We start from the raw sequence: 25,717 nt of genomic DNA, 5'->3' as shown, positions 1-25,717 counted from the left end.
AGAGGAGTCCAAGAGAACTGGTCGTCAACCCACAGGAGATTTCTTCGGTCCTTCTGGTGCAGGGTGAAGACAGGGTCCTCAGAGCGTGCACACCATGGAAACTGTTGCAGTTGCTGGCTGGAGCTGAAGTTGCAGAGGAAAAGTATCCCTTGTGGATACTTTGTTTCTGTTACAGTGGTTCCTGGAGCAGGCTGCGGTTGATTCGAGGTCAGAGGGTGAAGTAGTAGTTGCAGAGGATTACTGCTGGAAACTTGCAAGTAGAATCTGAAGAGAACCCACAGAGAGACCCTAAATAGCCCTGAGAGGGGGATTGGCTACCTGATCAGGTATGGACCTATCAGGAGTGGTCTCTGACGTTACCTGCAGGCACTGGCCACTCAGAGCCCTCCAGAGTGCCCCCACACCTTGCAAAGCAAGATGGCTGAAGTCTGGGACACAGTGGGGGAGCTATGGGCACCACCCCTAGGGTTGTGATGGACAGGGGAGTGGTCACTCCCCTTTCCTTTGTCCAGTTTTGCGCCAGAGGAGGAGACAAGGGGTCCCTGAACTGGAGTAGACTGGCGTATGCAAGGAGGGCACCATCTGTGCCCATCAAAGCATTTCCAGAGGCTGGGAGAGGCTACCACTCCCCAGCCTGTAAAACCTATTTCCAAAGGGAGAGGGTGTAACACCCTGCTCCCAAAGGAAATGCTTTGTTCTGTCTTCCTGGGACTGAGCTGTCCTGACCCCAGGAGGATAGAACCCTGTCTGTGAGGTGGCAGCAGCTGTAGCTGCAGTTCAAGCCTCAGAGAGATGATATGGCAGTGCAGGGGGGTCCATGGTGGAGCCCCCAGGATGCATAGAATTGGCACCCAATACCAAATTGGGAATGGGGGGACAATTCCGTGATCTTAGATACCTTCCATGGCCATATTCGGAGTTACCATTGTGAAGCTACATATAGGTATTGTCCTATATGTAGTGCACACGTGTAATGACGTCCCCGCACTCTCAAAGTCCCTGGAAATGGCCCTGAGCTATGTGGGGGCACCTTCGCTAGTGCAAGTGCCCTCACACTTAGTAACTTTGCATCTAACCTTCAGCAAGTGAAGGTTAGACATATAGGTAACTTATAAGTTACTTAAGTGCAGTAGAAATGGCTGTGAAATAACATATGCATTATTTCACGCAGGCTGCAGTGGCAGTCCTGTGAAAGGGTTTGTCTGAGCTCCTTATGTGTAGCAAAAGAAATGCTGCAGCCCATAAGGATCTCCTGGAACCCCAATGCCCTGGGGTACCTAGGTATCATATACTAGGGACTTATATGGGGTGGTCCAGTGTGCCAATTTAAATTGGTAAATGAAGTCACTAGCCTACAGTGACAAATTTAAAAGCAGTGAGAGCATAACCACTGAGGTTCTGGTTAGCAGAGCCTCAGTGACACAGTCAAGCACTATACACAACAAACACATTAGGCCACAAACTATGAGCACTGGGGTCCTGGCTAGCAGGATCCCAGTGACACAGTTAAAACACACTGACACACAGTCACAAACAGGTATATATCTGACACTGTACTAAACATAAAAATATACTGGCATGTGTGATCCACTTACTAGTTGGAAAACATTTTCTTGGCAATAGAATTATCATGGTGAGTCTTTACTGATATGGAGGGTGGGTATATATTTAGGAGACACTTCTCTCACACTTCTCTATTCTGTTGGATTGGGATTAATCTTGGCATTTCTGCCTACTAAATGTCTTAATTTTCAAATAGTTACCCGGTGCAGATTACATGGTTCATTCACCCACTCACATCTGTATGTGACAGTGGCAGTCACTGTTGCTCAGTAGCTACTGCCATGGATAGATTACTGAGTGCATGTCAATGTGGGCACCATTCCCATGTCTCCTATTCTTGAAGTGCTCATTCATGATGGAGTGCCTGAAGATGTAGGCATCATGAGCACTCCCAGGGTACTTTGCCAGCACATTTATGAACCTCCCCAGATGGTCCACTATTTCCTGTACAGTGATGAAATATGTGTTCTTCCAATTGTGGTACAGGTGGAATGTAGCAGCAGTAGGCACAAGTTTCACATCTACGCAGTCGATTGTCCCCAAGGCATGTGGGAATCCAGCTATGGATTGGAAACATTGCTTATTTACCAGTTGTTGCTGTTGTGTATTGGGAAATATGATGCACTGGGGTGTCAGTCTGATGATGGCGTCCAGGACGGAGGCTAGGAATGCCAAATGGATGGTGAGATTCCTGCCACTCTGACTGTGGTGGTTTGGAATGACACAGATGCCAGCATGTGGGGGACTGCCATCAGTTTGACCTGCAGAGGGATGCTGGGGCACCTCTGTGGTGTTTCCTGCAGCCCAGGTGCAATCAGGTTGAGGGGCTGGATGATGGACAACCTCCTGAGCATGTAGTAGGTGACAACCACCTCCTCCCTGAGTCATATAAGGGTAGTCATTTAGTGAGAAAGACACTCTCTTTTCCCATCCTGTTATGTGGTTGTGGTGGTAGAGGTGGTTATGACCTTGTCGCTGCTTCAAGCGGAAGTATTAGCACCTCCATGGCATAATTGAGATTGCCATAGTGCTTTGGGTATGTTCTGTTTATATCCCAGTTCCAATGTGTAATTTCTAATGCCTCGGTTGCCGGTGTGTGCCGCTTGTCAAGAAAGCATCACTTTTCCATAAACTCGTAAATATCACTGGGTCAGTTCTACGCTGGATTCTACAAAGAAAAACCTAACTTGCATATATTATTGTTATATGACACAGCAAGTTCAGGCACAGGAAAATTCTGACACAGGTCATGAAAAAGTGAAGCATTGGCCCTAATGTGTCGCTGTGTAGATAACGAGCACAAAATGTGCAGCCACTGCATCAAACAAAATGAAGCAACAGTGGCGCAAGCTCCTTATAAATATGCTCCTTTGCTCCTGCTTCAAAATTTCCAAGAATTGACATAGATTGGGATGAGGTTTTCCAATTGCTGTATTGAAGGAATTTTGTCATCCCTCACAGGCATTGTTATTTTTTTCACCTCCCTCTAATCAGGTTGTGTAGCAGTTCCACCATTCAGTTGCAAATTTTGGCTTCCTCCTGCTTCCCGATCTGCTTGGATGGCCGATCCAGATATCGTCAAAGTAATTTAAAAGGGGGTGGGCAATTTTTAATCATTCTGAATCAAAAAATATGATTCTGAAATTGAGGTGTAGAAATATTCTACACTGTCAGGAGGCACAAAGGTTAACACAGTTAGTTTATGTAATTCAAATTGTAGTTTACTGCTTTTGAAGTAATTCTCAACTAAGGATGTTTTTGTATTTATGCCAAAACACCTGTGAAAAAATATCCTTGAATTTGGTTTTCAGAGTACAGTTTGGTAGCGGTGTTTATCATATTTAATTCAGTCAATTATCACATTTCTTCCACTTTTGTGCATTGTTTTAGCTTGTACCAAAGACACAAATTCTGTTTATGTTGAGAATTGCTTATCAGGGAGTAAACTATATACTAATGGTGCTGTAGCATTATCAATGTTAGCATGAATATGTATATTTGAGAGGATGGATGAGGAGTTGACTTAAATGTCCCATCCATCATCCAAATTTCACTATTCTCAAGGGTAGTCAGTTTATAGGCTGTGCTTAAAATTAGTATTCTTTTTTGATGGTTTTGGTTGCCTTGCAGCAGGAAAGGTTAATTAGTAAAAGTTAAAGTTAGCTCAGGGGTATGATAATATCGAAGTATGTTTGAGGATTACTTGCCTTTTTTGTTCTTTGAACCATTCTAAATAGGTTGGGTATGGAGGCATACTGCTTGGACCATGCATGGGAATTTTTTGTGACACCTTTCGCAAAACTGAGCCACTTGGATCTTTGGAGGTGGAGGCAAGCTTTCTTATGTGCTGTACATTTTCTCGCACATTGTTGTTACACAAATGATCTAGTTTGCGTTAAAAATAAAGCTGCACAGGTGAGCGTGCATCAATAAAGTCAGCAATGCATTGATTCCTTATTTGCAAGTGAGGTCGACAGTTCTTCTTCTGTAGTCCGGTAGGCGATGCTTCGTTTTTCTCTCCTGCCAGAGAGCAATGCATCAATTTCTGGGCACGTTCACGATGATTTTGACACCTAGCGATGATGCGTGCAAAATCCGGCCGCGCGGTGATGGAAATCCGTACTGCATGAGATGTGCAACGTTTTCAGCAGCCACAAGCAGGTGTTGAATCGTTTTTCCAGCTGAGATGCTGGTAATGCGTTGATTTCCCAGCCGCGATACAGGTGGTATGTCAATTTCTCAGCTGCGAGGCAGGTGGCGCGGCATTTTTACAGCCATGTTGCAGGTGGTGCGTCAACATTTTCCCTGCATGGCTCCTGTGTGTGGATCTCCACTTTGGTTCCACCAGCTTTACCTTTCAAGGGCCCAGGGACTGGATAGGGCACCACTTGGCAGGGCAGGAGTCTCAGTAGAGAGTCCGAGTGCTGGCAGAGGAAGTCTTTGATGGCCCTGAGTCTTCAAAACAGGAGGCAAGCTCAGTCCAAGCCCTTGGAGACACTTAATAAGCCGGAATATACCACCAAGTCCAGTCTCTGTCCTCCTTCAGGCAGAAACAGCAACCACAGACCAAGCCAGCGAAGGACAGTCACAGGTACATAGGCAGTACTCCTCCTCCAGCTCTTCAGATCTTCTCCTTGGCAGAGGTTCCTCTTGGTTCCAGAAGTAATCAGAAAATCTGGGCTTTTGGGTCAACTACTTACACCCCTTTCTGCCTTTGAAGTAGGCAAACATTAAAGGAGAGTCTCTGTTGTTCACAAGATCCTGCCTTAACCCAGGCCTGGCCCCAGACACACAACAGGGGGTTGGAGACTGCATTGTGCTGCAGGGTCACTAGTAGCATTTGATTTACAAGCCCTTGGAACCTATAGAGCACTTTACTAGGAACTTACTAGTAAATCAAATATGCCAATCATGGATAACCCAATTACACATGAAATTTACTCAAGGAGCACTGGCACATTAGCACTGGTCAGCAGTGGTAAAGTGCCCAGAGTACCAAAACCAGCAAAAACAAAGTCCATCACACAATCAAAACATGGGAAGCAGAGGCAAAAAGGACAGGGCAGACCACACCAAGGATGCCAGTTCTAACATAACCATTATATTTCAAAAGCCTGTTTCCACATCTTGATTGCATATACAATGATTGGCAAGAAGATGGCATTTAGAAAAACAAAAAAGAAGAAATGGATTATGAATAAAATGTTTATGTTATGCTACTGTTATGATTTCGTTATTTTGTTATTCCTGTTGAAATAGAGAAAATATGTACATTATCACTTTCTGCCTGTAGGACAAAATAGGACAGTTAATTTATTTTGAAAGGATATATGTTTGGAGTTTGAGAACTACTGTTAACTAGAGAGAAAAACAGCTGGAAATGTTTCTCTCAAAAACTTTAGAATTAAGGAGGCAGACAGTGCACATTCCGATGGTGCTGGAGAGTGGGATGTCTCTGCACTGCCGAAAATAATGTTGTGGGCACTGCAGGGCCCCCCTGTGGTCCCCTGCACTTTTTCTCTGCCAGCCTTTTCATAGCACCATCACATCAGAAGTATGGCAGAGAACAAGGTTGTAATCAGCAGGAGGGTGCTGACTTCAGCGCCACCCTGGCTGATCACAACCAAACCCGCCATCAGCCCATCGGGATCAGAGATCCTAGCGGAGATGGATGTCCCTTGGCAGTCTGACTGCCAGGGTTGTAATGTGGTGGTCTGACCACCACAGCCGCAGTAGTCCGACTGCCACTGCGAGTCGGGCGGTCTTGAGACCACCAGACTCATAATCAGGCCCTAATTCCTATGTTTACCTTGAAAAATTTGTGTTTTGATTGATGTGATGGATTTGTTGGTAGATGAACTTTGGTTTGTTATTTGTTCCAAGTAGGAAGTGCCACTTTCTATGTTTGTTCCTGAAGTGGGTTGTGGTTGTTTTGCTGGAACCTTGTTTGCTTCTGTGAGAAAAGAAAAATAATGTATTTTTATACAGTACTGAATACATTTGATTACTTGCTTTTGATATTGTCTTTTTTTATGTTTTGTTTATTTTGAAATTTGTCAATATCATCTCAAATATGTTCTGTTGATTTTTTAATAGCAATATGTATTAGATTTCTGATTATGTTAAAAAAGGAAGACGTTTATATTGTGTATTATTTCATATTTCATTTCAGAACCACAGTTCAGCACCTACCCTAAAGGATGTCCCCAGCGGAGTTTGAATTGTAAATTAAAATCCCTGCCACTGTCCTGCACCTGCCCTGAAGGACTCCCCCAGCTGAGGTAGAATAGTAAATTAAAACTCCAGTTACTGTCCAGTACCTGCCCTGATGGATGCCCAAGAGGAGTTAGAATAAAAAATTAAGCCCCCAGTCACTGTCTACCTCCTTTTTTAAGGTAGTGTTTGTTTTTATCATTTTTTTTGTTTATTTGCAGTATTGGCTTGCTGTTAAATTATAATAATTTTAAACTTACATGGACATAACAGTCTCTTCTGTTGTAAGATGGAGTTTTGTTTGCAGGGAAATAAGTGTCAGGATGTTCTTTTTTTATCTATGGACAAAAATGTGCATGGTTCTATATTGCATTCTCCCACTGGATTGACTGTCAACATTTCCATAACTGCTAAATCTTTCTCAAAATCTGCCTAATAGATTGACACAAATTACAAAAGCACACTTTCTGGTAATTAGATTTGGCTTTCTGTCAAAGTTGGCGCAATTCAACATTTTTCTCTTTATCCTCATGTAATATTTCATATGGGGAATGGGGAAAAAGTATTTTGGGATCCCCTCTCTTCACAACACATGCATTTTCCATAGACTTCTTTAAGATGCGCTACAGCAAAAACAGCTCAACGGAATTACACCTAATTCAGCAAGAAGTTTGATCTTCATACGCAGATTGTACTTTTTTTGATTTACTGTAAATTTGTTGAGTAGTTTTTGAGAAAGTAAAGGTGAAAAACAATTGTATATCTGGATGGTTGGGCTTGCGAGAGTCTTAAGAGAATCTCCCGGGAGCACCTGTTGGGTGCGAGCACCAGTTTGAGCCACCTCGCTCATGTGAGAGTCAGACACTTGTGAGAGCGAGCTGCCAGCAACTCAAGAAAAATTTGTCCCCGGACCTGAAATTTAAAAGAAATGTAGGAATCCGGGGCAGGATAGGGATATCCTGAACCCTAGACTCCATGGGGCAATCCAGAGGGACCAAACCCTCCCTCCGGTGACAAAATAATTTTTTTTTAAACTGCAAAAAATTATTTGATTTCATCACACTAGTGGGATAAAATTGAAAACCAAAACAAATTGGCAATCTGGCTGCAATTAAATAGCTGATGCCCTGGGGAGCCTACCGCAGGGGCTAATTTCATAAAGGGGAGGGGGGCATCATGCCCCCCTATCCTGAGCCTCTAGAGACCCTGGGAAGCAAACTCCTGGGGCCAAAAATTGTTTAAATGGGGAGTGGAGCAAGCACATCCTTGGTGCCAATATTACTTTTAATGAGTTTGGGCCCCCCTGTAGCCTTGAGAGGTCCCCGGCAGCCCATTGCAGGGCTGAAATTTAAGAAAATGGGAAGGGTGACTGTGTGGCCCTTTCCCTGAGGCTCAAGAGGCCCAGAGGGGCCCACCCCCAGGCCTGAAATGTAAGAAAATCATGAGGGGCCATAAGGACCCTGCCTCTGCTCCTCAAAAGGCCCCAGGGAGCCCAAGGCTGATTATTTGAATAGGAGGGGTCGCACGGCCACCCTCCCTGAGCCATTCACAGAGTCCGGCTCAGATGCTATGTCCTCGGTAGCCCACCCCCTGGGCATAGCAGTTTTCCTGCCCACTAGGAAACCTGTGTTTGCTCTTGCTTGGAGGTAACATTTTTAAATATCCCTCCATGCTAGACCAAACTTTAGGTCTGCTCCTAATGAGCGGGAGCTTCATAAATACTGAAGCAGGCAGGGAACAGATCAAAATATTACTCCTTCTCAGAGGGAGCATCATTAGGAGCAATGCTACATGCAGGGAGCGAGCTAGGGCTGCAGTGGCTGCAGGGGCTCCCCCTGCAGCTCCAAACAACAGTATGGTGGGCAGTCTGGGTAAAGACCTAGGCACCCACCTTTAAAGGTACCAGGCTCTGGGGTCCCCTGGGTTGAAATCTTTCCGGGAAGGAGGTTCACATGCCCCCTCCCTTAAACATAATGCTGGGCCCTGTGGTATGGGGTCTCCAAGGCCAAAATTGGCCTGGGAATGGGAGCCAATTGCCGCCCCCCCCTTAAATCATGCCGGGCCCCAGAGGATGAGTTCCCTTAGCTTGAAATTGGCCTGGAAAGTGGGGCCACCGGCACCTCCCTCTATGACTCTTGTTAGGCCCTGGTGTTATAGTTTAGCAGCGATTAGATTAAGCATTAGCAGAAGACATCTTGTATTTAGCAACTATTGTGAACATTTCGCGGAATCCATTTTGTATTCATGGCAGCCATTTTCTCTGCCACATGCTGCCATGTGCTCACCATGTGCTCTGTCCTACCTTTCTGTTAACTACTCTTGAAAATCTGCCTATTGACAAGTTATATTTAGCATCTCCTACTTTCGCACATGCCCAGTAAGGTCTGCAGCTGTTAGTCCTTGAAACTGTTAGCCCCTCCTACCTGTCGACTGTGCATTTCCACATGACCTTATATGTATAGAAGTCTTGCTTCTATAATTGTACCACCTCCTTTTAGCCCCTGCGTGGGTATAAAAGGACCATGCTCTCTCAGTTCAGTGTGCTACTTCAAACATTACCGAAGGGTGCTGTTTGAACTGTAGTACCACACCATGAGGTTTAATAAACTTTGTCTTTTATTTCAGTTTCTGTGCCAACTTCTTCCTATATGGTCTGAGGACTTTGTGCAGAGTAGGGTGAACCCCTTGCACTAGTAGGCCTTGCTGAGGCTTACTTCAACACTGGGGCTGCATTTATTTTAAATTAAGGGGTCAGAGGCCACATGGCCCCCTCTTTGAGCCTTGTTAGGCCCAGGAGACCTCATCCCCTGTTGCTGGGTATTTTATTTAAAGAGGGGGGTCTGCATGCTGAATAACTGCTTTGCTATAAGTGGCACCTATCACAGTAGGGAGGCTGCCATGTGAACGGATTCAAATGAAATGGAATGAAAGAATTTCAAAACCGGTTTGGGGAATAACCTTTTAAAAGTCAAGCTTGCAAACCTAAAGCAATAGGTGCTTCCTTATTCCCTGAAGGAGGTAACCACAATTGCTATGGAATCTCTGTAATAATGGTACATGTGTGTATGTGTATTTAATAGGAACTACTCAAGGGTTCTCAAAATATTGAGACCCGTGTTGAGTACCAATGTTGTAAAAACTGAGACTTTGGTTCAGCCCTCCAAAATTTGCTTTCTCACCCACAGGTGACACAAGTGAACTAAGTTCAATGCACCAATGCTTGGATTGGTGAATCTCACCCAATACATTGTTAAAGTGGCTTCAGTGGGTTACTTACAGTCCCTAAACAGGCATATGGGATGCTGTGAGGATCAGAGATAAAACTTTTTTATTCTCATCATTCTCTCACACATACACGCACAAACACATACACAAACACAATACAATAACTAAAAAGTGTGCTTATTTCAACATGTGTACCCTTTTGCTAAACACAACTAAAATAACCACGGAGATTACAATTAAAACAGCACAATCAAATATTAAAGTATTCCCATTGGTAGAGAGGGTTTTTTTCTCTTGTTAGGCGGCCAGCAAGGCATGGTCCTGCAGAAGCAACTTATCTAATTGTTTAGCCGCAACATGAAAGAAAATGTTTTTGTGAAGCTGCCATGTGCAAGAAGACATGAAACATGTATTTAATGAAAGGTGTTATAGGAAATTAGATTGACAGTACCAAAAATACCTATCACAATCGAGAGGCTGAGATCTTCTCACTAAGAAAAAAACTATCTCTATAAACCCAGTAGCCACATTAGATGTTCAAAGACTCTACACCAGCATCTACCACCATCATGGCATAGAAGTGTGTAAGCATTGATTGAGTGCAAGGGCAATAACCTTGTGTGAGTACACACAGATGCTGTAGAACATAATAAAAGTATGTCTCAAAGGAAGTATGTTTCTTTTTGGTAAAGATCTATACAAACAGTTCTGGGTTCAGCAATGGGCACCTGCTGTGTCCCTAGCCACGCAAACCTTGAGCTGGAGATAAATTTATGAAGGACCACAAATGTCCCAAGAAGATTTAGAAATGCTTTATTGCCCTTTATTATGTCTTCAAGTTCATCCTTCTTATTTTTATTGTTATTATCATTTTATTCAAAGTGCAGTGTAACAAAAATTGTAAAAAATAAAAAAATAACATTATAAAAGTAAAAAAAATGTTTTTTAGGCCCACCTTTTCTGAGTTGAAAAACATGTTGTATATTCTGTGCGTATGTGTGTTAGCATGTATTATATTCTGCTATATATGTATAAAATAGTGTCTTTGTATGTATTTGTGTGTTTAAAAGAGTAATGACTGTGCATGAATGTGTCTGTAACAGATTGTGTGTATTTGTGTGTGTATGTCTGTGTGTGCTTGTAGGTTTCTGTCAATGTGTGTATGTCTAACTCTCTGTGTGTATATGTGTATGTATAAGAGTGCATGTATCTATGAGTGTCAATGTGTGTGACAATGTACATCCGTGTATGATAATGCAGATATCTAGGTTTCAGGGCCTGATTTAGATCTAGGAAGAGGTAATACTCCGTCACAAACATGATGGATATCTGGTCCGCCTTATTAAGATCTCCATAGGATATCATGCAATTATAATAAAGCAAATGGGATATCCGGCACCTTTCTGACGGAATATTCCCATCTGCAAAGATCTAAATCAGGCCCCTAGTTGTATGTCATGGTGTATGCTTGTGTGGATGTGACTGTGAGTATAAGATTGTGTTTATCTGCATATACTTCAAAGGTATTCCTCTGTGTTTATGTGTGCGTGAGATTATGCTTGTGTGTGAGTCTAGTTGTGTGTTAGTATGTCTGCATGTGTTTTTGTATCTCTGAAAAAGTATGTGAGAGCATATCTGTATGTGATTGTGTAGGTGTGTATGTTAGAGTTTATCTGTGTATATCTGGGTGTGTGTGAGCGGATGATTAAGGGCCTGATTCACAAAATGACTTATCAGGCTTAAAGTTAGAAAGTGCAGAAGCACCAAACTAGGGTGGATTCTCCGCCCTCATGATAGAATTTCCTCACTTAGAGTGGACTCTCCAAACGCAGCGCTTAGTAAGGAGATTCTGCCCCAAGCGTGCAGACTCAGCACTCATAACTTTATGAGCTGTAAGTATCCTTCTGAATTGAGCCCTATGTGTATGTATGCACCTGAAAACATGTTTGAGTGTATATGCACAGGTAACTGACTGTGTATGTCTATATGTGTGTCTGTCTTGGAGAGTGTGTATATGTGTGTGTGCGTGTATCAGTGTGTTTGTGAGCATCTGTATCTGCACAGGTGTAACAGTGTATGGCTAGATATCTATTTTCCTATCTGAGTGTGTTTGTGTGTATAGGTGTGCGTGTGGATAGCTGTGTGACTCTATGTGTGTACAATCATATTTATGTGTATGAGTGTTTGTGTAAGGAAGTGGCTTGTCTGCAATGACCTATGAGCAAAGTAAAGGCTATGCATGATAGCATTTGGCAACAAATTGGCCTTTCTGCATACAACTTTCTACAGGGTATAAACTGTGCATAATTGGGTTTGGTGAGTGACTGGCCTCTGGGCAAAAATCTCTGTGCAGAGAGAATGTTGGACAAGGTAAGGTTTGATGAGGGTCTGGCCTCTGCACAAAAACCTCTGTAGAGGGCAAAGCTCTGTGAGAAGCTTTCTGAACAGGGCAAAGCTGTGCATAGCAGGACTGAGGGAGGGATTTACATCTGTGCAAATATCTTGATAGAGGGCAAAGGCTGTGCATAATTGAGTTAGGTTTGGGACTGGCCTCTGCACAAAGAACTCTGTAGAGGCAAAAGCTGGGGATAGCAGGGACTGGCCTCATCGTGATCACCTATGTAGAGGACAAAAACAGTGTGTAATAATGTGTGGGGAGGGCTGGACTCACCTCAAAGATGTCTGTAGAGGGTGAAGGTTGTTTGGTAATGAACTGCTATAGGAAAGTACCATCTTTCTTGGCATGTTACCACCAGTTGTACCTGTATGTCAGTATGTTTTTGTCTGTCTCACTAGGATCCTGCTGGTCAGGACCCCAGTGCTCATAGTTTATGGCCTAATGTGTGTGTTTGTATAGTGCTTAACTGTGTCACTGAGGCTCTGCTAATCAGAACCTCAGTGTTTATGCTCCCTCTGCTTTTAAATTTGTCACTATAGGCTAGTGACTTCATTTACCAATTTCTATTGGCACACAGGACCCCCCTTATAAGTCCCTAGTATATGGTACCTAGGTACCCAGGGCATTGGGGTTCCAGGAGATCCTTATGGGCTGCAGCATTTCTTTTGCCAGTCATGAGGAGCTCAGACAAACCCTTTCAGAGGACTGCCACTGGAGCCTGTGTGAAATAATGCACACAATATTTCACAGCCATTTTCACTGCACTTAAGTAACTTATAAGTCACCTATATGTCTAACCTTTAGTAAATGAAGGCTAGGTGCAAAGTTACTAAGTGTGAGGGCACCCTTGCACTAGCTATGGTGCCCCCACATAGTTCAGGAACAATTCCTGGGAATTTGTGAGTGCAGGGACACCATTACACACGTGCACTACAGATAGGTGAATACCTATATGTAGCTTCACAATGGTAAATCCTAGCATGGCCATGTAAGGTGTCTAAGATCATGGAATTGTCCCCCCATTCCAAATATGGTATTGGGGAGCCAATTCCATGCATCCTGGGGGCTCCACCATGGACCCCCAGTACTGCCAAACCAGCTCTCTGAGGCTTGCAATGCAGCTACAGCTGCTGCCACCTCACAGACAGGGTTCTGCCCTCCTGGAGTCTGAGCAGCTCAGTCCCAGGAAGGCAGAACAAAGCATTTCCTTTTGGAGGAGGGTGTTACACCCTCTCCCTTTGGAAATAGGTGTTACAGGCTGGGGAGGGGTAGCCTTCCCCAGCGTCTGGAAATGCTTTGATGGACACAGATGGTGCCCTCCTTGCAACGGCCAGTCTACAGCTATTCAGGGACTCCTTGTCCCTGCTCTGGCATGAAACTGGACAAAGAAAAGGGGAGGGACTACTCCCCTGTCCATCACCACCCTAGGGGTGGTGCCCAGAGCTCCTCCAGTGTGTCCCAGACTTCAGCCATCTTGCTTTCCAAGGTTTGGGGACACTCTGGAGGCCTCTGAGTGGCCAGTGCCAGCAGGTGACATCAGAGACCCCTCCTGATAGGTCCATACCTGATAAGGTAGCCAATCCCCCTCTCAGGGCTATTTAGGGTCTCTCCTGTAGGTTCTCTTCAGATTCTACTTGCAAGGTTCCAGCACGAATCCTCTGCAACTACTAATTCATCCTCTGACCTTGGATCAACCGCATCCTGCTCCAGGAACCACTGTAACAGAAACAAAGTATCCAGAAGGGCTACTTTTCCTCTGCAACTTCAGCTCCATCCAGCAACTGCAACATTTTCCATGGTGGGCACACTCTGAGGACTCCCTGTCTTCACCCTGCACCAGAAGGACCGAAGAAATCTACCATGTTGTGACGGAGTCACTCCCCTGCTTATGCAGGCACCTTCTAAGTTGACGACCTGTTCTTTTGGACTCCTCTCCTGGTGACGAGTGTGCTCCTTGGAATACAGAGGGTGGACACTATTGACACAGACTGTCCTGAGGTCCTGCTGTCGCAATTTGGAGGAGGTAAGACCTTGCCTTCCCTGAGAATGACAGTACCCCTGTGCACCGCGTCTTCTTCACCTCCTGAGACCTCTGTGCACTAATTGCAAAATTCCTTTATTCACAGCCTGGCCCAGGTCACCAGCACTTTATCCTGCGACGCTCAACTCGCCTAGTTGTTCTCCGGCGGTGTAGGACTTTCCTTTGTAGTGCTGCACCAACCACATTTCGCACCTCCTTTGTCCCCATGTCCTCCCGTGGGTGCTATCTGGTGCTCTGAGGGCTCTCTGAAGTGCTGAGAGCCCCCTCTTCCTCCTCATACAGAGTCAATGCCCCCAGGTCCCTTCTGGGTCCAAATAGCGCCTACTTGTTACAAAACATGACTTTGCCATAACCAAGGCTTGTTGGAAGAATCCAACCAAACCTCATCGGCATCCAACTTCACTTCGTGGGACATCCAGTGCATCACGCAGGAACCCACTGACATCTTCCTGGGGTGCATTTCTGCAGTCTTTGTCCAACCGGGGACCATTTGTTGTTTGCAGTCTTGCTTTGCTGTTGCAATAACTCTAATCATGACTTGTAGTGTGTCCTAAGGAAACTTGCAGTACTTTACTCCTGCTTTTCTGGGCTCTGGGGTGGGGTAATTTACTTACCTTTGCTGTATTCATACTCTCCCAGCGATTTTGCACACACTACACTTGTTTAGGGGGGAATTTGTGATTTGCATTCAACTTTCGTAGTATATGGTTTGTGTTTCCCCTAGACCTATTTTCTCCCATTGCATTCTATAGCATTTCCTGTTGTTTGCATTAACCTATATCTAATTACTTACCTTATTTTGGTGTCTACTGTATATATTGTGTACAACACATACCTCCAGAAGGAGTATTGCCTTTAAGATATTTTTGGTACTGTGTCACCCAAATAAACTACCTTTATTTTTGGTAACACTGAGTATTGTCTTAACTTGTGTATACGTACTGTGTAACCTAGTTCAGCCTAAGCTGCTCTGCTATAGCTACCTCTATCAGCCTAAGCTGCTAGAACACTACTACATTTTACTAATAAGGGATAATTGGACCTGGTGTAAGGTGTAAATACCCAAGGCACCCACTACAAGCCTGACCAGCCTCCTTCCACTGCATAAATACCTCTCTACAGAGCAATTCATTGAGAAGTATGGCTTCTGCATGAAGACCTCTGTGGAGGGTAAAGGATATGCATGATAGGGTTTGGTGAGGGGCTGACCTCTGAGTGAACACCTCTGTAGAAGTTAAAGTATGTGTGTGATAGGGTTTGATGAGGGACAAAGACCTCTGTAAAGGGTGAAGGCTATGCATAGCAGGGTTTTTGGATGGACTGGTTGCTGTGTGAAGACCTCTGTCCAGGGCAAAGGCTGTGAGTAGTAGAGTACGCGAGGGGATGGCCCCTGCACAAAGACCTCTAGAAAGGATGAGGCTGTGCAAAGTAGGATTTGGTGAGGGACTTGGCTCTGTGCAAAGACCTCTCTACAGGGAAGAATTTGGGTAGTAGATTTTTGTGAGGGCCTTGCTCTGAATGATGTCTTTTGCATAGGAAAAAGCCTGTGCCTAGTTGGGTTTTGTGAGGGACTAGCCTCTGGACAAACACTTCTGTAGAGGATGAACACTGTGTGTAATAGGGATTTGTGAGAGACTGGCCTCTGCACAATGACCTCTGGAGACAGTGAAGGCCATGCATAGTAGTGTTTAATGAGGGCCAATGCACAAAGACCTTTTCAGGGGACAAAGGATGTGTGTAGCATGATTTGCTGAGGACTGGCCTCTTGTCAAAGACCTCTTCACAGAGCACATGCTCTGCATAGGAGGGTTTGTTGAGGTACAGGTCTGTATGCAACAACCTCTCCACAGAGTATTGGGTATGCATAGTAGGGTTTGGGGAAGACTGGCTTCTGCACAAACATCTGTGTGGAACAGCAAAGCTGTGTGTAGTAGGATTTGTTGTGATGTTATATTATGGTATGTAACATCAATTTATAGAACGTGACGTATTAACCGTGAGCCTATCAAGGTGCTACAGCAGGTGAGTATGTCCGGGAGGGCTATTAGTTGAACAGTCAGGTCTTCAGCTTCTTCCAGAAATGGAGGATGGATGGGGAGGTCCTAATGTTGTGTGGTAGGTAATTCCAGATTTTTGTAGCAATGTAGGATAAGCCCAGCCCTCCTGACATGCTTCTGTGGATACTTGGGATCTGTGCAAGGGTAAGAGCTGCTGATGGTAGGGGTCTGGAGGGTTGATAGAAGTGTAGACAGTTTTTGAGGTATGCAGGTTTGGTATTTTTGAGAGCTTTGTAGGTGTGTGTGAGAAGCTTGATGTGGCAGTGTTTCTGGTTTCTGGGTGGAAAGCCATTGAGTCTGGTGGCTGCATTCTGAATGGTCTGGAGTCTTTGCATGAGATGGTTCGATATGTCTGTGTAGAGTGCGTTGCCGTAATATAGTCTGCTGGTTATGAAGGCTTGGGTTACTGTTCACCTTGTGTGCGTGGGGAGCCACTTCATGATATTATGGAGCATTTTGAGTACTAAGAAGCAGGAAGAGATAACAATGTTCACCTGTTTGGGCATTTGTAGCTTGTCGTTTAGGATGACTCTGAGGGTTTTGATGTGATTGAAGGGGGTGTGCATGGAATCAAGCTCTGCTGGTGACTAGAAGGAGCCCCACAGTGAATCAGTATTCCTGTCTTGTCCATGCTGCCCTTCATCCATTTGGCCACGTCATTCATGCAGGTTGTGAAGTTGTGTTTGGAAGTGTTATTCTTGTGGGTGAGAATAAGCTGGGGGTTGATGTTGAGGGCCCTTGTGATGCGGGATGAGGTGCCATGTAGATGCTGAAAAGGATTTGACTGAGGGACGATCCCTTTGGGACTACACAGATGAATTGCTTGTGCATGGATTTGTAAGGGGGAAGTCTCACGCATTGGGTTCTGTTTGAGAGGAAGGAGGAGAACCAAGTGAGGGAGGTTCCTTAGATTCCTTAGTTGTATAGTCTGGTTATTATCATGGCAGAGAATATGGTGTCAAAGGCTGCTGAGAGGTCAAGCAGGATGAGTGCAGCACATTCCCCTTTGCCCATGATGGCCCTAATGTCTTCTGTTGCTGCAATGAGTGCAGTCTCTGTGCTGTGGTTGCCACAGGAGCATGATTGTATGAAATCCTAAATATTGTTATGTATAACTTGAATATTGTATATCTTGGATCCTCTGTGTACCATTAAACCTGAGAGTTGGTTCTTGCTTGTCTGACTTCCTGGGCCTTGGGGTGGCAGTTTATTAGTACGGACAGAGATCCAGTTGTTGAATGCCTTTGTGCTGTTTTGCATATTGCCATTTGGGGCAGGCTGGTTGTAGTGGAGAGTGAGTGTCCACTTGTCTTCTGTTAGTTGGCTCCATCTTCGTCTAAAGTCCTTGGTCTGTTTTGAAGTCCTAGGTGGGTGCATTGATTTGGATATGCATAATGGAGTGGTCGGTCCAGGTGAGTGGGGAGAATTGGCTGAAAGTGGCCATGTTGCTGGCTATCAAAATGAGGTCAAGAGTCTGTCCTGTGTTGTGCATTGGGTCGCTGATGATATGAGTGTGACTGATGTTGGGGAGGCTTTCAAGAAGGGTAGAAAAGTAGGAAGTTGTTGGATTTGATGGCAATAGGGGAGATGACATCGGTGAGGAGATTACTGAAAGTAGTACCTAGTTTGGGGGTCAGTAGGAGAGGGTCCCTGTGATGGTCGAGTTGTGGCTTAGTTGGAGTTTGAAAGGTTGGTGTACCATGGAGGGGGGGCACCTTTGTTGATATGGTACAAATGATGGTATCTTTATGGATGATTGCGAGGCCTCCTCTGGGTTTGTGGGGTATGTCCTGGGGGCGATCTTGTAGTTTGGGGGGATATCCAAGGAGATGCTTGGGGTGGCTTCTAGCATGAGCTAGGTGTAAGTGACTAATCTCTGTGCAATTACCTCTCACAGAGCAAAGTCTATGTATAGTAGGGATTAGTGAGAGACTGGCATCTGTGTGCAAATCTCTGTAGAGGATAAGGCTGTGTTTAACAGGTGTTGGTGAGGGACTGGCCTCTAGGTGGTCACATCTGTAGCGGAGGAAGGCTGTGCATAATAGAGTTTGATGAGGGACAGGCATGTCCACAAATACCTCTCTTTATGGTGAAGGCTGTACATAGTAGTGCTTAGTGAGGGACTAGCCTGTCTGCAAAGACCTCTGTGCAGGGTGAAGACTGTGCAAAGTAAGGTATGTTGAGGGACTAACCTGTTCACACACACCTCTGTGCATGGCAGAGGCTGTGCATGGGGACAAATAATGCAAGGCGAAGGGTGCTCATAGAATGCACTTGAACACCTAATAAGATGTGGGTGTCCAGAGGAAGTAGGTTATCAATAAGTATTTCTGTACAATAAGAATGGTGTTTATAGAAGCACTTTGCTCATCTACTGGTACTTGGACGTCTATAGGGAGAGGCTTCTCTGTACAATCTATTGAACAAAGCATAGAATGTATGTAGAACAAGCATCATCTCCTAAGCAGACTTGGGTGTCTGCACAGAATTACCTGTTGGCAAAAATAGCTTTTGTGCAAGGTGCAGAGTATACATAGTATATGCTTGTCCACCAGTATTTTTTTCATGAACAACATCAATGTTTATGTGTATAAATGATTCCTTGCACATAGAAAATTGTTTTTGATGGGATTTTTCCAATTAAAATTAAACTATTGAGATTGAGGAAAATGCACATGCTAACTGACACAAAAAGCTTCATTTATAAGAACCATTAAATCCTTCCCACTCAGCCAGTTCTCCAGAGCAATTTCTTAGACAACTAAGATAAAGCTAAATACAAGCATGCCATCAGCGAAACTTTGCTACGCATAGTTTGCTCTAAGCTAGTATTAACTGTTTCAATTAGCATTTTCCAATCAGAATTAGCAAAAGAAATGGCAGTTACTTTTTTCTCTTCAAACTGCATGTGTTTGCAAAATATTACCCATTTTGACCCTGACACCCCCAATGTTCTGCTCAGCATATCAGCATGATGGTTTGAGTGTGGAATGTGGGCCATTGCTTTGTATTTTGGGCTAAAAAGCATTCCAAAACTTGTGGAATGAACATGGATCTTGTATTTCCACAGCCCACTATTAATACAGCAGTTCCTTTAAGAGTCACCCTATGACAGACGTATGAAGAAATGTTCTTGAAAAATATTCATTGTAAATTTTAGTCCCAAAGGACTCCCATAGTACAAATGTCACATACAAAGTATATATTATTCCCCAGTCACCAACTTAGGTTTGAATGTATTTTTATTAACCTTTTGACAACATGTTCAAACATCTGTAAAGCAGTAGACTTAAATGTCACAAGCATGAAGAACTAAAGAATCCCTAATAAGACCCTACACCCCACACCTTACCCATGAGCCATTTAAATTACCTCCCCCCAAGGAAACCCGCACAAAATGTCAACACCACTTCAATTGTGAAGTAGTCCTCTTAGAGGTTTGTGGCAGTCATATTTGGATCAAGCCGATCACAGTGGCATTGACAGACTGCAGTGTAATAGTCCCTGAGCTTGGAGGAGTCAAGGAATCCCAGTGCCTGGAGGTGCTTTTAATAGAACAGCCCTCCAAATCCTTACTTATTGTCTAGGGAAGGCTTCTCCTCACCTCATGCAGCTTCAACAGATTCTCCATGATAAGGATGCACCATAGATGCTTAATCCACTTATGTACCGACCATTGTGTTGGTTGAACCCAAAGGCTTAAATGGTTTGTTTAGCCACCAGGTGGAGGTGAGATATTAGCTTATTCAGGGAGCCAAACAAGGGATAGGCCTCTGGTACTGAACCACCCTACAAAAGGACCTTCATGCACCAAAGGAGATCAGAGCCCGTCATATGTTCTGCAGTAGAGAGAACCACAGTCCAGAAAAGTTGGATACTGATGCAAGACCAGAGGATGTGTACTAGAGTACCCTCCTTCCCACATTGTCTCCAGCAAAGAGGGCTATGACCTCTCTTAATTTTAAGTAGATGACTTAGATTGTATTGCCACCAATATCGTATCTTAAGTATGCACCACCATGGGGCATGGGTATGAAATAGAATTGTCTGTGCAATGGAGGAGATCACTTTTCAAAAGGGGTGAAGTCTCTCATTCCTCTTTTCTTGATGCTAGGCTTTAACAATCAGTGGTGTAACAGTAGGTAACAAATCTCTCAGACTCTAGGAGGTGGAACTCTTCCTTTAGCTGTTCAAACAACTTGAGGGAACTGTGTGTGTACATGTCCTGTAGTGTCTTACATCCTTCCTACAATCATTTGTTTTATGGAGTTCTAAGCAAACCTAAAGTAAAGTCTGGGTTGCCCCAAAGAGGCATAAAAGGGGAGGAAAAAGTTGGAAGACCCGACCTGACCCCACCCTGTCCCAGATTTCCAAAGTAATTCTCATGATGGGGGTGATATTGTTTTCTCAGACTTATGTCTCCTGGAAATTACCCATAAGGGTCCTTTTGCCGTAGTGTGGTTGATCATACACCAACCCTTTTCTGTTTCTGAGTGGGTCTAGTATATAAGATAACAATGATGGGCCGCAACATAATAGTGAGTCAAATTAGGAACCCCGCAGGCCCCCACCCATGGACGTAATGAATTCTGTCATTGACTGATCCTTTCCACCCTACATACCCTATGGAGTGGTACATAGCAACTTGAGGTCAGCTATATATTCCTTCGGGTATTGCAAGGGGCAATATCTGGAAAAAATAGAGCACTTTGGGCAAGATCATCATTTTGTATATAGCAATCTTCAACAGAAACAAGAGGGATCTCTGATTCCAACTATTACATTTGCAGCAAATCTACGTTTAATGCGCTGGAGGTTCCAACTATTATGTTTGCACGTTTTAACGAGCTAGAGGTTTAAAGCTTTAGTCTTAGCCTGTGTGCATGCCACAGACAGGCCCAAGTACTCTATGTGGTTTGTCGCCCTTCGGAGCGAAGTGAGGACCTATGGCTGCTGCACCACTGGCCCCAGCACAATATATTCAAAATTCAGACTTGATGAAATTATTCATTAGGCCTGGGTGGAACTCACAGAGTTTCATGCCATGAAATTCGTCACAGTTGCATAAAAACTCCACAAAATTCTGCGGAGTACTGTGAGCGGGTGGAATACTGGCACGTTGCACTTCTCATGCTGATTGTTAGTGCTAGGATCTCGTTCTGCACTGTAAAATCTCACAAATGGAACAATGTTGTGCAGTAAAGGAGGCTACTTCTTTCTGCGGCTCGAGTAGATTTTGTACTTGTTAGAAATGGGGTCTCTGGTTGGGACTGAGTTTGCACTCTGTCCAAGCAGGGACCCTCACCCTAGTCAGGGCAATGGAGAAACACACTTAGAAAATCCCTGCTTACCTCCTTGGTAGCTTGGCACAAGCAGTCAGGCTCATCTCAGAAGCAATGTATAAAGTATTTGTACCAACACACACAGTAATACAGTGAAAACACTGCAAAAGGGACACCACATCAGTTTAGAAAAATAGGCAATATTTATTTAAATCAAAAAAGACCAAAATTAAAATAATCCAACATACACAAGTCAAGATATGAATTTTCAAAAGAATTAGTTTTACTCCATAGAAAACAATGGAAACATTGGTTTTACGTAAAGTATCTGCTTTGCGTCAAAAATAAAGCAGCACGGGTGAGTGTGCGTCAGAAAAGTCAGCAATGCATTGATTCCTTACTCTCAAGTGAGGCCGTGCATCATTTTCTTCTCCAGTCGTGTCTGCGGTGCATCGATTTCCGTACGGGACACATCGCATCCGCGCAGGTTCACAATGACTTTGACACCCAGGAACAATGTGTGAGAAATCCAGTCTCACGGTATTAGAAAACCGATCTGCTGTGTAGGTTTGCATCATTATCAGCAGCCGCAAGTGGGTGTTACATCGTTTCTCCAGCTGGGATGCATTGATCTCACAGCTGCGATGCAGGTGGAGAGTCTATTTCAGCCACGAAGAGGGTGGCGCATCGTTTATCAGCCTTGTTGCAGTTGTGCGTCAACAATTTCCCCAAACAGCATACTCTGCATGGATTTTCAGCTCTTGTCTGCCAACTTCACATTTAAAGGGCCCAGGGACTGGATAGGGTACCACTTGGCAGGGGCTGAGTCTCAGTAGAGAGTCCAGATGCTGGCAGAGGAAGTCTTTGATAGCCCTGAGACCTTAAAACAGGAGGCAAGCTCAGTTTAAGCCCTTGGTGATACTTCTTCAAGCAGGAATGCACAACAAAGTCCAGTCTTTGTCCCCTTTCACAGGCAGAAGCAGCAACTGCAGAATAGCCCAACAAAGCACAGTCACAGACAGGGGCAGCACTTCTCTGCAGCTTTTCTCCTTGGAACTAATGTCTGGGGTTTTGGGTCCTATACTACCAAAGGAAAGTCTTTGTTGTTTATAGAATCCTGCCTTGCCCAGGCCTGGTCCCAGACACATGACAGGGGGTTGAGACTGCTTTGTAGAGGGGCAGGCACATCCCATTCGGGTGTAAGTGACCACTCCTCCATCCACTCCAGCTCAGATGGCGCATCAAGCTATGGAGGCTATACCCCAGCTCCCTTTATGTCACTGCCTAGAGGAGATTCACAAACAGCTGAACTGTCAATCTGACCCAGGCAGGGAATCCCCAAACAGGCAAAGTCACAGAATGGTTTAAGCAAGAAAATGCCCACTTTCTAAAAGTGGTATTTTCAAACTAAGAATCTAAAAAACAACTTCACTAACAGATGTATTTTTAAATTGTGAGCTCAGAGACACCAATCTCCAAATTTCTATCTGCTCTCAAAGGGAATCTTGCACTTTAAAAATATTCAAAGGCAGCCCCCATGTTAACCAATGAGAGAGATAGGCCTTGCAACAGCGAAAAACAAATTTGGCAGTAGTTTACTGTTAAGGCATGTAAAACACATACGTACATGTCCCACCTTTAACATATACTGCACCCTGCCAATGGGGCTACCTAGGGCCTACCTTATGGGTGCCTTACTTGCAGAAAAAGGGAAGGTTTAGGCCTGGCATTTGTGTACACTTGTTGAATTGGTAATTTAAAACTGTACACACAGACACTGCAGTGGCAGGTCTGAGCCATATTTACAGGGTTACTAATGTGTGTGGCATAACCAGTGCTGTAGGCCCACTAGTATCATTTGATTTACAGGCCCTTGGCACCTTGTAGTGCACTTCACTAGGAACTTACTAGTCACCCATCCCTATTAATTTTAAACCCTGAAACTTCTTGGTAGCCCTGTAGTTCCTGCAGCACCCATGGGACAGAGGCTACAAGATCAGTTATGAACATGGAGATATTGTCAGCAAACATAGGCCCAGATTTGAGAGGGGCTAGCGCCATTCTAACGCCACATTAGCATCATTTGTTTATGCTAAGGTGGCATTGGAAGGCCAAAAACATCAGGTCGCTGAGCGGTAGGACTCAGTTAAAATGTTACCATTGTACTTAGAGCTTGATTATGAGTTTAGCAGTCAGACTGCCAGACCGCCATATTGGCAGTCCTGAAAAGACCACCACACCATTATTATGAGTTATACAGCCGGACCGCTGACTGCCAAGAAAAAAAGGCAGACCACCAGTGGCGGGGCAGCTTGGATATAGGTAGTCCAACCTTCAGCGCCATCAGAGCTGCAGCCAACCACCTATCCTGTTACAATCACATAGTCGCTGTGGCAATCCCTTTGTGGCATTTGACCACAGCAGTTCACAGTCAGCAAAGTAACAGACAAGTGCACATTAGATGAATTAAAAAACAATACAGCTGACACACACTGACCAAGTGAACACACGTGCAAATGTCATTATAAAACACACCCCTTCACAGACCACAATCCTTTGTCAAATGTGTGTATTAGAGGGAGTAACCTGACTGAAACTCCCAACAGGCCCTGTTTCTGTAACTCCAAACACCAGCCCAGTGTTCACTTGCCCCAATGCATCTGTTAGTCAACTTACAAGTGAAGTTTAGTCACCCGGGGGGAGAACATTTGTCAAGTGTGTATAGTAGGGAGAGCGACCTGACTGCAAATCCCAGCAGGGCCTGTTTCTGTAACTCCAACCGTAAGATCAGTGTTCATGTGCCCTAATACATCTATAAGTGAACTCACAAATGAAGTTTATTCACCTTGGGGAGAACATTTGTCAAGTATGTGTAGTAGAGGGAGTGACCTGACTTCAACTTCCAGCAGGCCTCTTTCTGTAACTCCAAACACTGGCACATTGTTCACTTGTCTAAAAACCCCTGTTTGTCAACTCACAAATGAAGTGTACTCACATGGGAGTGACCAAGCACAGATCATGCTCAAATCACAGACGTGTCAGTCTACCTAGCTCAATCTAAACTTGCTATGGCAAGATGAAACTATGGAGCACAGAAATGACACCCAACCCAGTGTGAACAAGTATTCATAAGGCCTCAGGATGCATCACCAGATAGGCAGCAGACACATTGACACAACACTGTTCAAATGATGACTCCAGTCACATATACAACAAAGTTCTGGGTCTGCCTGCATCCCAATCAAATAGACCTCAAAATGGTCAAAAGCATATCTTGACTCTCCACTGTGTTGGGTGCACTGGTGGTAAGATGCCATTTTCAGGCCATCTTCAAAAGTGAAACTGATCTGCACATCTCAGCAGCTGCTTGAGTCAAGTTGGGTTGCCATACTTTACTTGTTATGTCAAATCACCCAATAACATGGTTACTTGCCAAAATTGGATAAACTATAACTTAACTTTGTCCAAGGTCTCTCCTTACTGTAACACTAAACTGTTGTATATGATTGTCACAATACAACCAGTAACAATGTATGCTTTATATCAACAGATGAATCTACTGATGGACACACTGAGGCCACAGAACAGACTGCCACTACCCTCCTGGATGTAGCCATCAGTGATGACAGCTCCCTGGGCATCTAGATGTGAAGGACAGTTCTGGCCCATGTGGGCAACTTGGCCAAATGGCAATAGTGAATCTCACTCTGCTCCCAACGTCACTTCCCAGCCCTGTTGGTTCATCATTCCAGGGAACCATTCATCCCCCAACCTGTGTCCCTAGCAGTGTCTACCATCTCGTACCCCCCCAGGCCTGGATCCTTAGTTGCAACGCAACACTTCGGACAATGAGGGTCCAGGAACAAGTTGAAGAGGGCACCCTGTGGCAAGGGCACAGGCCTATGAGTGGAGGGTGTGAGGGAGGGATGCTGTAGTGAAGCAGGGTTGGGGCTACTCTGGGCCAGGACACCATCAGCCACATTTTGGAGGACTATCAGGGGTCCCAAAGCATGATGCACTAGGTAATGACTTAACTCTGGGAAATCAAGCAGCTACAGAGGAACGTGCGAGAACAGATGGAGGGCCACAATCCCAACATGGCCTCCCTAACAGGGGTGTTGAGGGACACACACACCACCCTGAGCAGGGCTTTTGAAAACCAATCCACCCCTTCCTTTGGCTCATCAACAGCAGGACCATCAACATTGGTGCCAGCCACTGGAAGGGAGGCTCTGCCAGAGGAACAAAAAGCCCCAGACACCCCTGCCTCTGTAGTAGCAGACCCCCACATACAAGTGGGGACATCCAGCAAAGAATTCAGGAGGTGCAGCTAGCAAGACACCTACTGCTGCCAGTAATAATCCTCTTTCTTAATGACATCCATTGTGAGTTATACATTCACTCTCGTCTGATCCTGAACCACCTACTATTCCCAATG

The sequence above is a fragment of the Pleurodeles waltl genome, chromosome 5 (assembly GCF_031143425.1).
Source record: "Pleurodeles waltl isolate 20211129_DDA chromosome 5, aPleWal1.hap1.20221129, whole genome shotgun sequence".
NCBI lineage: Eukaryota > Metazoa > Chordata > Amphibia > Caudata > Salamandridae > Pleurodeles > Pleurodeles waltl.
Note: the sequence above shows the minus strand (reverse complement) of the source record.